A 14,355-nucleotide genomic window follows, 5' to 3' on the forward strand; every position below is an offset into this window, starting at 1 on the left:
CTGTTGTCCTGGATAGGTTGGTGGTCAGTCACAGTGCTGATTTACGCTGACAGAGATGTACGCTCAATTTTTAAGTCACCAATCTTTGGACTCCATGAGGCTCCACTGTGGAATCATGAATTATATGGTGTAATCATGTGGTTGTAAAAATGAATTCTTGCTTTAGGGACATTCAAACAAACACCAAAAATGTGAGTAAATTTGACTATTATTATAATCCAATCAATGAATAACTGTGGCTAAACGTCATAAATGACAGTTTGCAATGCATGGTGACATTAATAAGGACCAGACTCTGCCTCTCGTCTTTGTTGTTATCGTTCTGTTAGAACTCCTCAGATGCTGGTTGCATCACTGATTCTGTCTCTGCATCAGGAAAAAACAAGCATGTTGTGGTTGTACGCTGGAAATCACTCTGAAGACAAAAGCATTCCAGTGTGGAGACAACTGCTGCCTCCTCACCGGGAAAACTGACCAAAACAAGGTTTCTCTGCTTGACGGTGTCTCTTCCGACCTTATGCCAGACAGCCGACTGGAAATGCCAGGAATGCTAGACTGCTGCTCGATAGGAGACCATGTTCCTCTTATTGGCTACTGGTGGGCAGAGCCGGGGGGACAATGTCCGAGATGAGTTCTCACACAATAGGAACAAGACATTTATGACTCTTCGGCCGGGGAAAAAATGAAAGGTTCACACTCAGGACACTCGGGGCTCTTGTACTCCCACTGACACACTGGGAGAGAAGCTGCTCTCGCTGACATCCCTCACATTTTTAGACTGTGTCTGGAGGGCTGAAGAAAAGGTCTCCCCTGAACCCAACCAGGCTGTCCCATTTGGGGTGATTTAAACGGCCTGTTATTACATTTCTCAGCCATTGTCTCTCTACCGGTATCCAGGTCTTATGATGCTTTTAATTATTAGTTTCAGCAGCGCTCATTAGAAAGGAGCCAGGAGAATTCTGGCTTGGCATTTTGTTGGCACGTAAAAATGACTGGTGATAACCCAGGCAACCAAAACAAGAAATTCAGTGTTACTTGCACTCAGTCAGACAAATTTGGCCACACATTCTTGGTATAAAATGCTTCTCTTGGACTTTTGGAACTCCTTAAAGAAGAGTAAACACATAAATCAGAATAAAATAACAAAAAGTACCAATAACACTTACTGGGGACGCTTTTTAAACCTATATATATATTACTGTTTTAGTCTGTATGTTCCTTGTATGTGAAGACCTACTTCACAATAAAACCTCTGTGATTCTGATTTTGATTTTGCCAAATTGAGCAAAACTTTTCAGACTAAATGTTCTGCAGTTTACAATCAGAAAGCCTTTACTGCCATTGTATGGCACAAACACGCAATGAATTTAGGAGACACAGAGTTTTAAGAAATTACCCATTAAGTATGGGATTTAAAAGCACAGAAATCAGTGAAGGATGAACAATATTATTGCATATTTATTGATAACTTGTAATAGTTATAGGTTATATTAGTCTGTTGTATATAGTTTATTTGTGTAGTTTTTCTCATTTCAACTCCAAAAATCATTATATTTTAGTTATTTATTGAATGTTTCTCATACAAAACTTCATTCTACAAATACTACAACTATTAGTAACAGTAATACATGAAAAGAAAAACACAGTAACTACAGTAGATAAGTGGTCAATAAAGAAAAAAACAACAGCCGTTCTAGTTTACCCCCTACCACAAGCTTATTTTAAGTGTTAAACTGCTTTGTCTGGCAAATTAGCACGTTTCAGGTCACAGCTTTTGGTTAAAAGCAAATCAAGTGTGATAAAGTGACAAATATATTGAGAATTAAGCATCAAGTGCAACATAATAAGCTAAAGAATAAGTATGATATGGTAAATTTTGTGTTTCACAAGCTAGAAATGACCTTTAACTTTACATTAGTGGATAACTCCCATCATTTACTTTCAGAGGGATCCTTTGACAGGTTTCATTTAACCTGCAGCTCTGTGATGGATCAAACTCAGTCATGTCAGCTCACAGCCTTCAGACCTGGAGCGCCACCTACTGGTGTCGCATCATAAAAGCAACTATGAATTCTGTCAACAGATGCATTTGATTTGAGATGATCTGTATAAAAAGTTTTAATTCATTTTATGCTGTAGCTTCTGGGGAAACTATAAATTTCAATAATCTGCATCCAGAAGTGTTGCTACTTTTCTGCTCGGAAGAAGGATTTATAACGCTGAATCAAATAATTAAAGCATTTACACATTTCCCTGCCAATTAGGAGCAGAGACACCATCTCTTTTCATGAGTGTCCCATTTCCTCACTGATATGTATTGTGTTCTTCGGCTGGCCCACTGCTATTTGAACCCCACACCAAGACCTTTACCAATTAGACCCACCTTCTACTTTGAGGTTTACTTACTCCAAGACGAGCGAGAAAACAGAGTCTTTTAACAAGTGGGCCCCATTCTCTTGTTCGCATGGGGAAGTTTACCCACATCTGTCTCAGCACCTAACCCCTGGAAGAGAGGGGGTCAGTGGCAAGGCCAGAGGTCACCACTTGTCCCATTGTGAGCTAGAACCAACATAAACCCCAATCGAATACTGTGGTCAGCGGGAAACAGTGCCCGGTTGGTTTTTAGGGCCACGGATGTGTGAACTGAACAGGAGTTGTGCTTTGAGGCGGTTTTGCTGCACGGAAGCGTTTGAAAGGGACCCTTCAGGTTTCTTAATTAAGCAAAGAACAAATAGTTGTCCTGCTTTGTCGCTTCCTTTCTGCGTCGTCAATGGCACGGGCACAAATAGAAAATAAAGCTGAGAATTTGCAGGTGTGCACGGATGCATGTGAAGTTACTGGAAGGAGCGACGCCATTCAAAAAAAGGAGAAGTTTATGTGGCACTCAAGGGGGAGGTCTGTGTGAGAACAGATCTAGTTAGGAGCGTCACAACAGATCTGACAAAACAGGCCGGTCGGGTCACGCCGGGCTTGCTGCACCGACCCGGCAGCATTCAACGGAAAGATAAAAAAACAGCAGTCTCACTCGCTTCCCCTGATAAACCCTCTTTCTCCTCCTCGTTTTCTTTCACTCTTATCAGCAAGCCACCATCCATAATTGACCTGATTCCCAGATTTCTGTTCCTCTGACCACCCCTGCTGTAGCATAAAAGTGGGCAGCATAGGTGGCAGAAGACTGGCCGGCTGAAGGCAAAAAAAAAGGGAACGTAAAAGAAAGTATTCTTCTAACGTCTTGAAAGAAAAAGGAAAATCAGCATAATGACCGTGCTCCCCTACCACACATTCACTCTCTCACGCACACATACACACACACACACTCCTCCTCCTCCTCCCACACCCATCCACATCCAAAATCTTGATTAACCTCCTCTCCCACTCCCTCTTTCCCACCCACTCACATTCACACTTACACACAGACACAAAGTGCCTCGGAGGCCCCCTGACAGATGGGGAGAGAGGGGTTTCAGGGGGTTCCTCTGAACAAATGGCACCCTGGTTTAGTGTGGTGTTGTCAGGGTTTGAATTGATCCCCGGGACTACAGAGGCTTCTCTCTGCCAGCGTGTCACAATGGCAACAAGTGTGTGGAGCTGGGAGCAAGCTTGTACAGGCATGGGACCCATACCTCATGAATGATAGCTTAGCAAATGGCCCTCCTTTCACTGGCTTTCATTGTAGGGCCATCTCTCGTCCTCTTTCATAGCCTACTCAAAAAACTTGCCCAGCTTTGTTAGTTTTATTGGGTTTGATTGGTTTGGGATTCTGAAACGTGTTGGTTTTTGTCTGATTTTGTATGTGTGAACTCTGGAGTGGGGTGGAGGAGTGCGTGTTGGCGGCGTTTGATTGGGGAGGGTGGCTTGTATTTTTGTACATTTTTGCTTGTTAAATTGATGGGCGCTGAGGTCTCACGGTATAGTCGGCGGAATGATGTAAAGCTATCTGTCAGCGGCCAAAGCTGCTGAATGTGATTCAGTTTTATATGAATGGCACTTCCTGGGAGGTCGGGATGCGTTTTTTTTCCACTCAACGAGATAAACACCATGTGTGCAATTTTCACAGAGCTCTATAAAATCAGCCGGCAATGAGACTTTCATGCAAGATGGTCAAGAATTCCTGAACAATTTTTGCACTTGACAGAAAAGCAAAAAATAAACAAATAAAAATTCCTATTACTGCCCATACTGTCTGCAGCCACCAAGGTATCTCCTCTCAGATGTACAGCGCTTTGGATAAAATTGTCCACAAAAAACATCCTGTTTCTTCAAAAAAAAAAAAAAAGCCTCAATATCACACATTTATTTTCAGTCTTTCGAGCTCAAAAGTCATATATTTGTCTAATATGGTCTCGTATATCAGCATAATGAGCCTCTGTCTCATCAAAAGATAAAGCGGAGCTGAAAGTGTGACCCCTCGGCTGACCTCGGGTAGCAGTTTACAGGCTCAGGAACAATCGTCCCATTGGAAGATAACAACGGCATCATCCCTACAGGCTCATTTCATCACCGTCACTTCTCCTCTGTCTGGTTAATGTTTCACTAATCTTGCAAGGGATGGAGGAGGGGGAAGAGAAGGAGAAGCGGCAGAGGAAGCTTGGTTAATCACAAAAGGAAAGCAGAGGTTGAACGATTGATTGGTAAACAAACAGGGCGGACTGAGTAGAAGGGACGGCAGGAGCTCCTTATCTTCCACATGTGACATCTCTATCCATCGTAGCTCATTATCATAGCTGTATCAAGAGGTGTTGATTTGTTGCCTGATATCAAATCTTAAGATGTCACAAAATAAAGATGAAGCTTTTGGCCTCTCAAAATCAATTTTAGTGGGGTTTTTGTGTTTTTTTTCTTCCAATTTCATGCAGAAACTGTAACATGTACAGAAACTGACAATTTGCCCATCACAGCTCTCTATCGGTACATAAGCAAGGCCAGTTAGAAAGAAGATGTGGTTAAAAGAGGTCATCGCTCAATCTAATATTACACTTAAACATAGCAGGTGGGACTCATGAGAAAAACTTTCAAACAAATGGTCAAAATCAGTGCAGCTGCTGCTCTATATGGATCAAGCCTCAAAAAATAAATGCTGGATGATGCATTTTTAATTAGTGTCTCCTTGCCTTCTAAGTCATCACATCTTTCAAACCTCATTTCTTGTGTTAAATGCAGAATTGAGGCTGGAAATTTGTAGTTTCAAGCAGCCACAGAAGAAATTCTTCACATGCAGGCTAAAAAAATACTCTGATGAGTAAATGGAGTGATCCTTAATATCTTGCTCAAAGCTTTATAAACATTTAAGGTTAAGATGAAGTTTACTGATCCCTCAGTAGGGAAATGTACATCACAGCAGCTAGATACAAATGAGGTATGGAAGAAGCAATACAAAACTACAATAAGCCTAAAAACAAATATATAATAGAGACTATGCACAACTTTCACTTTCAGTGCATTCATACATATCTTGATTATATGACAGAAGGTGTTTCATGTGTTCGATGTACATGTGAAGCTCTGATTGTGAAACTGTTTGTGAATTTAATCCAGATTTCCTGCTCCAAGTCTGGCAAATTTATCAAATGATGAGCATGTCTGATGACAGAGTTGTCACACCAAATTGAACACCAAAAATGCAACTGCATTCCAAGATGGATTAGCAAATTGACAACCTATATATGTGCAAAATAAAATTTTCAACTTAACGCATTACAGATTCTATTTAATTGAATAGATCTGACTTTTTATAGTTGTATACCCTAGATTATTTGATTTGGTTGTGCAATATCATCTGTGGGAATTTGTTCCTTGGCATTCAGGTGAAAAAGTTGAGCCGGATCTGTGGTCTTTGGACCCACGATTTACAAGTAATAGTGGTCTTTTAACTGTTTAACAAGCAGACCACACCCCGGGCTTTAATCTGGGTCAGAGAGTAAAGGTACTCATCTCATACATACCCAGGTGTCACGACCATGTCCCTCCTCTGCTCTCTTTTGTCTCGTCCACTCTGCATAGCAATGGCAAGTACACTGCAATATGCTGGAACTGTCGACGTGGAGGGGAGAGCGCGTATTGTTGAAGAGGCAACGTCTGCATATTAAGAAAACATGGAGGGAGAGCGGGCAGCTGAAAAGGCCTTTGAATGAGAATCAATTAATTTTCATTTACCTCCATTAGCACTGGGCAGGGATTTGCATGTGTGAACCCTTTGCCAAACTGGCAGTGACCTTTTCAGTCGAGGGAGAGGGCCACATTAAGCTAATGATGGGGGCCAGAGGAAGAGACAAAGGGCTGCATGTGTGGGAGGGGAGGCTGGGCCGTCCTCTTCTCTCATTAGCACCTCAGTGGCCTGCACTGCTGTCACACAGCGAGCCCTCACAGGCAGATCATTAACCACTAGCTGGGATGTGAAAATAGTCGGACTGACAGTAAGGAAAGAGAATTCTCAGCTGCTGAGTTTTATACTTTGAGTTACTGTAATCTGCAGCAATAACTGTTCGTACAGAAGATGGAATAGTTGTTATAAGATATATTCATTCTTAACCACAGAACCAAGAAAATAATGACATTAGAAATGGGAAACATCAGGATATTATATCTACGTCGCTCATTATCTCTGCCAAAGGCCTCTGAGCCAGTACAGTACAGTATTTTCACTCTAATCGCACACAAATTTGTTCAGGTATTACACCAATAAATCTGCTCACAATGTTTATACAAGACCGCTATAGCCTCTATGCGCAGATTATTAAAATAATTTCAGTTTTTAGGAAACTACTAGCTTGTTAATTTAATGTTTTTAGGTTTTCTATTGTTGTGAACAGGGAATTGGTTGGTTCTTCTTGTCCAGAACATTTCTTTGCACAGCTGACCATGTGTTAGCCCGCATGTGAGAAATAAACAAAAACCAAACGTTACCAAATGCTCCAACCCAGACAACATGAGTGAATGTGCAGTTTCACAGATTTTTGCACGTGCATGATGACAACAACTGCATCATCTTCATCATATCAAGGTTACAGCTTTTTCCAGATTTTGAATATTACTGAAGTTGAGATATGGTGACTATAGAGGCCATAGCTTCTGAGTCACATTGTTTTAAACAAAAATAATGAGATTAGAAATGGGAGGAATATTACACCTACTTCATTCTTTATCTCTGCTAAAGGCTCATAAGCAAGTCACTTGGTTAAAGAAGTGTATGTGAACGTGTTTTACCTACCTTTTATCCTGATTACAGTCTCATACACACCCACACACACATTTACTCCCATAACACACCAATAAGGCTAATATCTGCATACAGTGTTCAAAGAGTACTGTGATCACTGGAGACTTATCTATGTGCAGATTGTTACACATAAATACATTTGGAAATTACCAAATGCTTCAATCAAGACAACATTGTAGGATTACATGTGCTGTTGGGCTGATTTTAGACAAACCTCACCAGCTAATGAAATGACCTAGAGAGAAACTGACAGACTGTCGATCAGACATGAGCTACGTAAAAGAAGATTTTCTTTAAGTGACAACTGAGGAAATCCGTCAAATAGAAGCTGCCTCCATCTTAGAGAAACTGATTTATCAGTAGCTCTGTAACTACATAATCCAAATGAGCAAGTGCTAAGTTTACACATTCCCCTATATACTGCTCATTGCATGCACACATGATGATAAAAGCATATGTTTGCAGTGGTGCAAAGTTGTACTTTAGACTAAATCAAGTAAACAATGCAACAAATATGTCTGAAGTTTTCTTAGTGTCATTTTTCAGCAGCGATTATCAAATCATCAGACTGTTAGAAAGTTCCTGAAAGTTCCCTTTTCAAACTGAAACTAAAATATCTCATATATCACAATCATACATCAGAAAAACATGATTCTAAAACAGCGAAGTTGGACACACACCATTAAAAACATATATATAAATAAAAAAATCCAGGGAAAAAAAATCCCAGTAAAAAATGCAAAAACAGTGGAATGCTGTAATGTTCAAAAACTGTAAAAAAAAACTTTTAAACAAATAAAAAAACACAAAGTGACTGCAAATATCTGTGAACTAATTGTATTCTTACTTATATAATCATATTATTTTAAACTAAAATAATGTAACTTTATAGTCACACATTTTAAGAGAACAAATTACTATCTGTAAAAACAGAAATCTTTGATATGGACATTTTGTACATTTTTGGCTTGTTTCTGTCATCATTTTTCATTCAAATAACAGCCAATATCTGTAAAATAATAATAGTTTTAGTTCAGTTAAATACAGCAAAAAATAGTGTAATTTTATGCTTAAACATGCTCAAGATACAGAATTTTGATGTGGACATTTTTAACTCTTTTTTTGGTTAATTTGTTTTGTGTTTTTACAGTTAAAAAATCTGTGATTTTATTACACGGTATCTGTAATTTAAAAAATGGTAATAATATTTAACAAAACAGTATCATATTTTATCTAGGCACAACTCTGCTGTATTTACAATGTGATATATTCCATGAAAATTTAGAGTCATGTTTTAGGAAGATACTCAAGCTAAAAAAAAATAACTTCAGTGCTCCTTTGCAAAGATTTTTCAAGTCTCTGCAGCGCTTTCCTGGAGGCTTCAACAGCATTTAAAAAAAAAAAAAAAAAAAGATATTCCCTCATTTGGTGTTTTGATGATTGTGGAGAAGAAGGCTTTCTAAAACATCAGTCCAAAATCTTACAAAGCAGTTCAATAAGCTGAGATATGGTGACTACAGAGGCCACAGGATCTGAATCCCCAAAGGGATCTGTCTTATCTACAATCACATTATTTCTGTTCTCGGTTTTTCATATTTTTCTTCTAATTTGTCAGCTATCTCATTTTTATACTGAGCTGCTCTGAAGATATTGATCAAAACTGTAGACCTATAAGTTCTGTTGCTACTTCAGTCAGCTGCAATCTTTTTGAAAAACATTCACCTAAAACTGTGATCACTCAACCAACAGGTTACTGAGGGTGGAACTAAACCTGCAGACTCAAAACTTGGTGATAAAACATCAGTAATATTATGCGCATATATAGTCTCAATCCATGTGTCTAAGAATTGAGTTTAATTTCCCTGTTTTTCACTGTGGACGGTGAAAAATAGCAGCCTGTGTGTGGAGGAGGGCCAAATTAAAACAGGATTAGACATGAGGGTCTGGTCATCTTGTTGCAGCAGAGTCCTGCCTCCACGTGTAGGGAGGAACCCAGACAGTATGAAATTGAGCGGAAAGTATGAGCAGAGAAGAGGATGAAAGACAAAATGGAAGAAGGGAGCAGACAGGGTCACAGATGTGACATTATGTTAACAATAGGAATGGCGGGGGAGAAAGTGTACAGACATCCCCCGGCAAAGCTGTCTCCCAGCTGTTTGCTTCACCTGTCTATTAAAAGGGAACATATTTCTTGGTGTCTACAGAGGCACAGACAGATTTACTGGACCTACAAGGAGGAGGCCTGAAAGTAGTTTGATTATTAGACAGGGTCCAATAAATCACCTTTCTCCCTGTTTTGGGAGATCTGACTCTCCACAAGCAGTTACAGGTCAGAATGCATGAATATTGTTAATTGATTTAAGAGGAAAATAGTTAACAGCAAGAAAAATGATATTCATCTGTAGATGGACATCTGTTGGGAGAGTTTTGACTCATTTACGACCACATGGTGAGGGTTTTACACTAAAGCCCAGACAGATATTGAAGTGACCTCCAGCCCTTTCCTGTACCAAGGCAGCCCCATTCTAAAACAAAGCAGACATGACCAGAGGAGAGGGGAGAAATCAGATGGCTTAATTGTTCCTTGACAATTAGACCATCACTCAACAGAACACTGAGCAACCCAGCAAAAGTAGCAAAGGGGGGAGGCGGCCGAAGAAAGGGATGAAAGAAGAGGGCACTAAAACACCCACTGAGTGAGAGGGAGTGAGAGGGAAAGAGGGAGAGGGCCCTGCTATTGAGGAGCCGACAGGGCAGAAAGGAGCAGAAAGCAGTTTACAATACTGTACAATGCTGTTCTGCACCATTAAGTGGCATGGAGGGCAGGGCAGGGACAATGGGCTTCTGTCCCCCAGGAGAAGGCCAGCGGCTCCAGAGGAGTCCTTCCCTTTTCAGCCCATATGGCTGCGGCCACCTCACAGGATGCTGCTCTCGTCGCGGCCGCATGCTCAGCATCTGGACACACGAGGTCGGTCGTCTCTTCAGTGACCAGTGCAGCGTTAGGGAGGGCGACAGGACGGTCTCCACGGTAACACCGCTGTGATACGCAAGGATTCAGGGCAGCACTCAAGAGATTAAGGAAAGGAAGTACTTCTGGGTGGATTTAGAGTAAAAAAAAAAGAAAGAAAGAAAAGGAAAATCACACTGAAAATATTCCAACAGGCCCGAAAGCTCGAAACTCAGAATTAATCTCATGGCACTAACCAGCTTTAATTATTTACTTGCACATGTTGCATCATTGTTTCTGGACTTAATCTATTTTCACTTTATTGTGCATTTTTGCACTTTTTTTTTAAATATTACTTTAATAGATATCTCAACTTATATATTTACTAACCCTCCCGTTGTCCTCATTCACAGGCACCAAAAAAATATTATTTCCTTGTCTTTAAAAAAATCCAAAAATTCAGCAAAAAAATTCCCCACATTTCTGAAAATTTGCAAAACCTTCAGGAAGAAAATTCCAATAATTTCTTAAAAGTTTCCCTTAAAAGTTTTATTTAAAAAAAAAAAATCCTCAAATTTGGCAAGAAATTTCTTGTATATATTTTCAAAAAATGAGTAAAAATCTTCCAAAAAAATCCTAAAAATATCTAAAGTGATTACATATATATTAGTAAAACTACTAATATTTTCTTTAAGAACATTGACAAATAAATCAACCAAAATCCAGTGAAATTTGCTGGATTTTGGTAGATTTATTTGTGAATGTTCTTAAGAAACATTTTTAACATTTCTTTTTTTCACCGAAAAATGTTCAAAGATTTCCCAAAAATGTTGAAAATGTGGACATCAGAAGTTTCACTGTGAAAATATTTTTTTTTCCACATTTTCAAACTTCAAAACCTGCAGGACGACACGAGGGTTAATTTATTATCTTTTATGGTGGTGGTCACTTTACTCTTTGTGCTTGCTAATGTAACGGGGATCAATAAAGTATTTTCATTCTATTCCCCAATACAGTCAGTTAAACCTCTGCATGTTGTTTTTAAAACAGCACAGATGAACTTTCTGGAACGGGATACAGTGAAGCTAACACTAATTAAAGATATTTTTTCAGGTTTTGAACAATAAAGCTAAAATCTTACTTGTAAAAGTGTGAATATCATTCCAGATTGATTTGTTTTTTCATGCCTTGATACATTTTACACATTTGCTGCCTCTATATAACAGTTTTTAAACAGTTTGGTTTTGTCCAAAAATGTGCTTTTTCCACAAAGCATCCAAATTCTTCAAAGCACAAGCAGATGTACGTCTAAACCATTTACATTACTTTGCCTAGTGCATTTTCCTCCCTGCTCAAAGCAACTGTGACTCCTGTTCCCTTTGGACTGATGACAAAGAGCTGTCAGAATGATGGATTATGAAGCTGCTGCCTGAAACATAAAACAAGAGCCTGCGTCAGCTCCTGTCCGTCCGTAAACAGGCCCACAAACCCCCCAAATAAGAAAAATATAAGCCAAGCGACCGCGAGTGAAAAGAAGTTGGGGGGTGAGCCAGGAGAAGAAGAATCTTAACAAGTGTTTACCCTCTTTCTGTTGCCAAGCTGTGGAGCAATAACCTACCGTAGCGAAAGGCCCGGCCTGATCCGGAAAGAAAGGCCTCAGTCTGAAGGGTCAGGGGTCACTAACTCTGCCATTGTCTCTGACAGGGCAAGCACACTCCAGCTTTTCTCCAGCTTTCAAAGGGCTGTGATGGGGGTGGAAAGATAGGCCTGAAAACACTGGGTCAGGACCAGGGACTTTATGGTAGTTGGGGAAAAAAGATTTGGACCCCAAAGGTTAAATGAGGAGCGAAAGGGCCCTTCTGTCCAATTACCGAGGGACAAATGCTCTCCGTGACCCATCAGGGTCAGAGTTCAGCGGAGCCATTGGTAGCGGCACACTCTGGGGTTTTGTGGACCAGATGAGATGAACCTCCGCTCTGTTTATCTAAGTGACACCCTGCCCAATAGTAAAAGTAGAAATAATTAGGGGGCTTGTGTGCTGCCACTTAGCAGAATTAATTTATAGACCAGTGATGGGACAAATAAAGCTCGTATGCAGCTTTAAGGACTGAATAATCAACAGCAATGTCTCAAAGAGGACGTATGTAAAAAAAGAATTAGGATATGTATTTGAATGTTGATGAAATGCATACTAAAAAGTGTTCTTTGATCCATTCTTATACATTCTGAAAACAAATTATAGAAATAAGTTGCACAAAGTTATACACTGGTGAATAAAAACCCGTCTTCCTAGCACTCAGCCTAGCCGGTCAGTACTTTCCTAATCATGTGCCCATCTCAGTCTAAGGCGGCACTTGTGGTGTTAATACCTGCTGATACAAAGGCCCAGTGGAGCGGCATGGTGAAAGTGTCCCATATCCGGACATGACTGGATTAGAGTGTTCCTGAACCCATGGGCCGCCAAGGATTAAGTCGGCGAATTTAATCATCTACACTTGTTAGGTTAACAAGCACAGTACAATCATATTAGAACATTCATCTCAAGCCCTTCCCTTTTCCATGCTCTTGTACAACAGTGAGTTCCAAGTCTAGTCCTGACACACAATATTGCTTCTGTAAAACACTGTCGCCTTGCAGGAGAGTCAAAATACAACTGCATTTCTCAATCATGATTGAAGAAGTTATGTGTACGCTGCAGGCAAGATGGGCCACTATGTATTTATTTTTCCATTTTCTTGATAAATAAAAGTTAAGCAGAGTGTGGATGTGGTTCCACCAAGAAAGAAAATAGTCTTAAGAGTCAAAACTCAACCAAACTCCTGAGCTACAACAGAGGCTGAACCCCTTAAAAAGCACATACAAGATATCCAAATATAAATCAGAATTAAATCCTAATATCAGTTAACCCTGGCAGCACTGAGTGGATCGCAACTGCTACAAAATCTTTCAGAAAATCCAGAAATGAACCCGAGAACAATCCATCAAAGCCCCGAGATGCGGCCGCCTGGAACACACTGAGCACTATGAAAGCTTTAAATCTCTTCCTCTGCAGAATCCATTTAGCATGGCTTTGCCACACTCCACCACAGGGGTGCTTGGGCTGGATACCAGGCGTGGTACCATGAGGATAAATTATGCATCCAGTGTTTGTGTGTGTAGCTCCTTCCTTGTGTGTGAATGTGGGTTAGTGTTGTGGAGGATTTTCCCCTCTCTGAGACTCCTCTCTGCAGGTTCTCTGCATCCCTCATGAGCCGGCATAAGCCTGTTGGACACACATCGGAGTGGAGAAGGGGAGTCACTGGGAGCGAAACAGGCTCCCAGGGTCTTACAGGCCCTTAGAAGGAGCAGGATGACCTTTAATCAGGGATCAGGAGCCCGAGCTGCAGCTGGAGGCCCATAGGATCCTTGACTACAGCCAAGCCCTCAGGTCACACTCCCAGCTGGCCGTCCACCTAGAGCCAGAACACTAGGCTGGATGAAGCACTCAGTGCAAGCATGAGGTGTACATTTATGATGGAGTCTTAACATTCATGTGCAAGGTCTTCATCCACACTGTTTGAATAACACTGAGATCTGAGTCACTGTTACAACCAAACGGAGTTCTTTCAATCGAGGGTTTATCTGGGTTTTCGACTCCTCACATCTGAAATTTACCTTTTGTGTAGCACAACGGATGACCAAAAGAAATGAATCAAATAATGTAGCAGTGATGTGGTAAAAAAGCATTTGGGTGAACATAAAGATGGTTGGACGTATCAGAGTGAAAAGATGCCAAACTGAATGACATGAGATTCTACAAGCTTCACTACTTGGGGTTCATGTAGTAGTCAAACGATTCAGCACTGAATTCACAATCTGTCACAAGACCACACTTAAAGAGGCACTCAAACAATTTAGCCTCTAGCCTTAGCACACAGCACCCAAAATGGATCCTACATTTTCCATTACAATCCTCAGTATCGGTCAGTAGATTCCTCCCGGCTTCTAAATGTCCCCTTCTTTCAAATTTCCTGAATAAAACTTGTTCCAAGGAGTGTTTTTATTTGTTTTTTTTTTTTTTTTTTTTTAAGCTAAACAGCTAGCTTAACTACGGTGGCCGAGAGGTGCAAACCAAATTTACATAATGCAAAACACTTTTACAACTTCCGAGACAAATTTACAAGCGACAAAACACTTTTACAAGTCCAAAAAC

The 14,355-nt window shown here is 40.3% G+C and overlaps 1 long non-coding RNA gene across 2 annotated transcripts in view; it reads right to left on the reverse strand.

Annotated features, from left to right (window-relative positions):
• Positions 1–14,355, reverse strand: part of LOC118470804 (uncharacterized) — a 132,774-nt gene that overhangs the window by 117,825 nt on the left and 594 nt on the right. The window lies entirely within an intron of this gene.

This window comes from Amphiprion ocellaris, chromosome 8, assembly GCF_022539595.1.
Source record: "Amphiprion ocellaris isolate individual 3 ecotype Okinawa chromosome 8, ASM2253959v1, whole genome shotgun sequence".
NCBI classification, from domain to species: Eukaryota; Metazoa; Chordata; class Actinopteri; family Pomacentridae; genus Amphiprion; species Amphiprion ocellaris.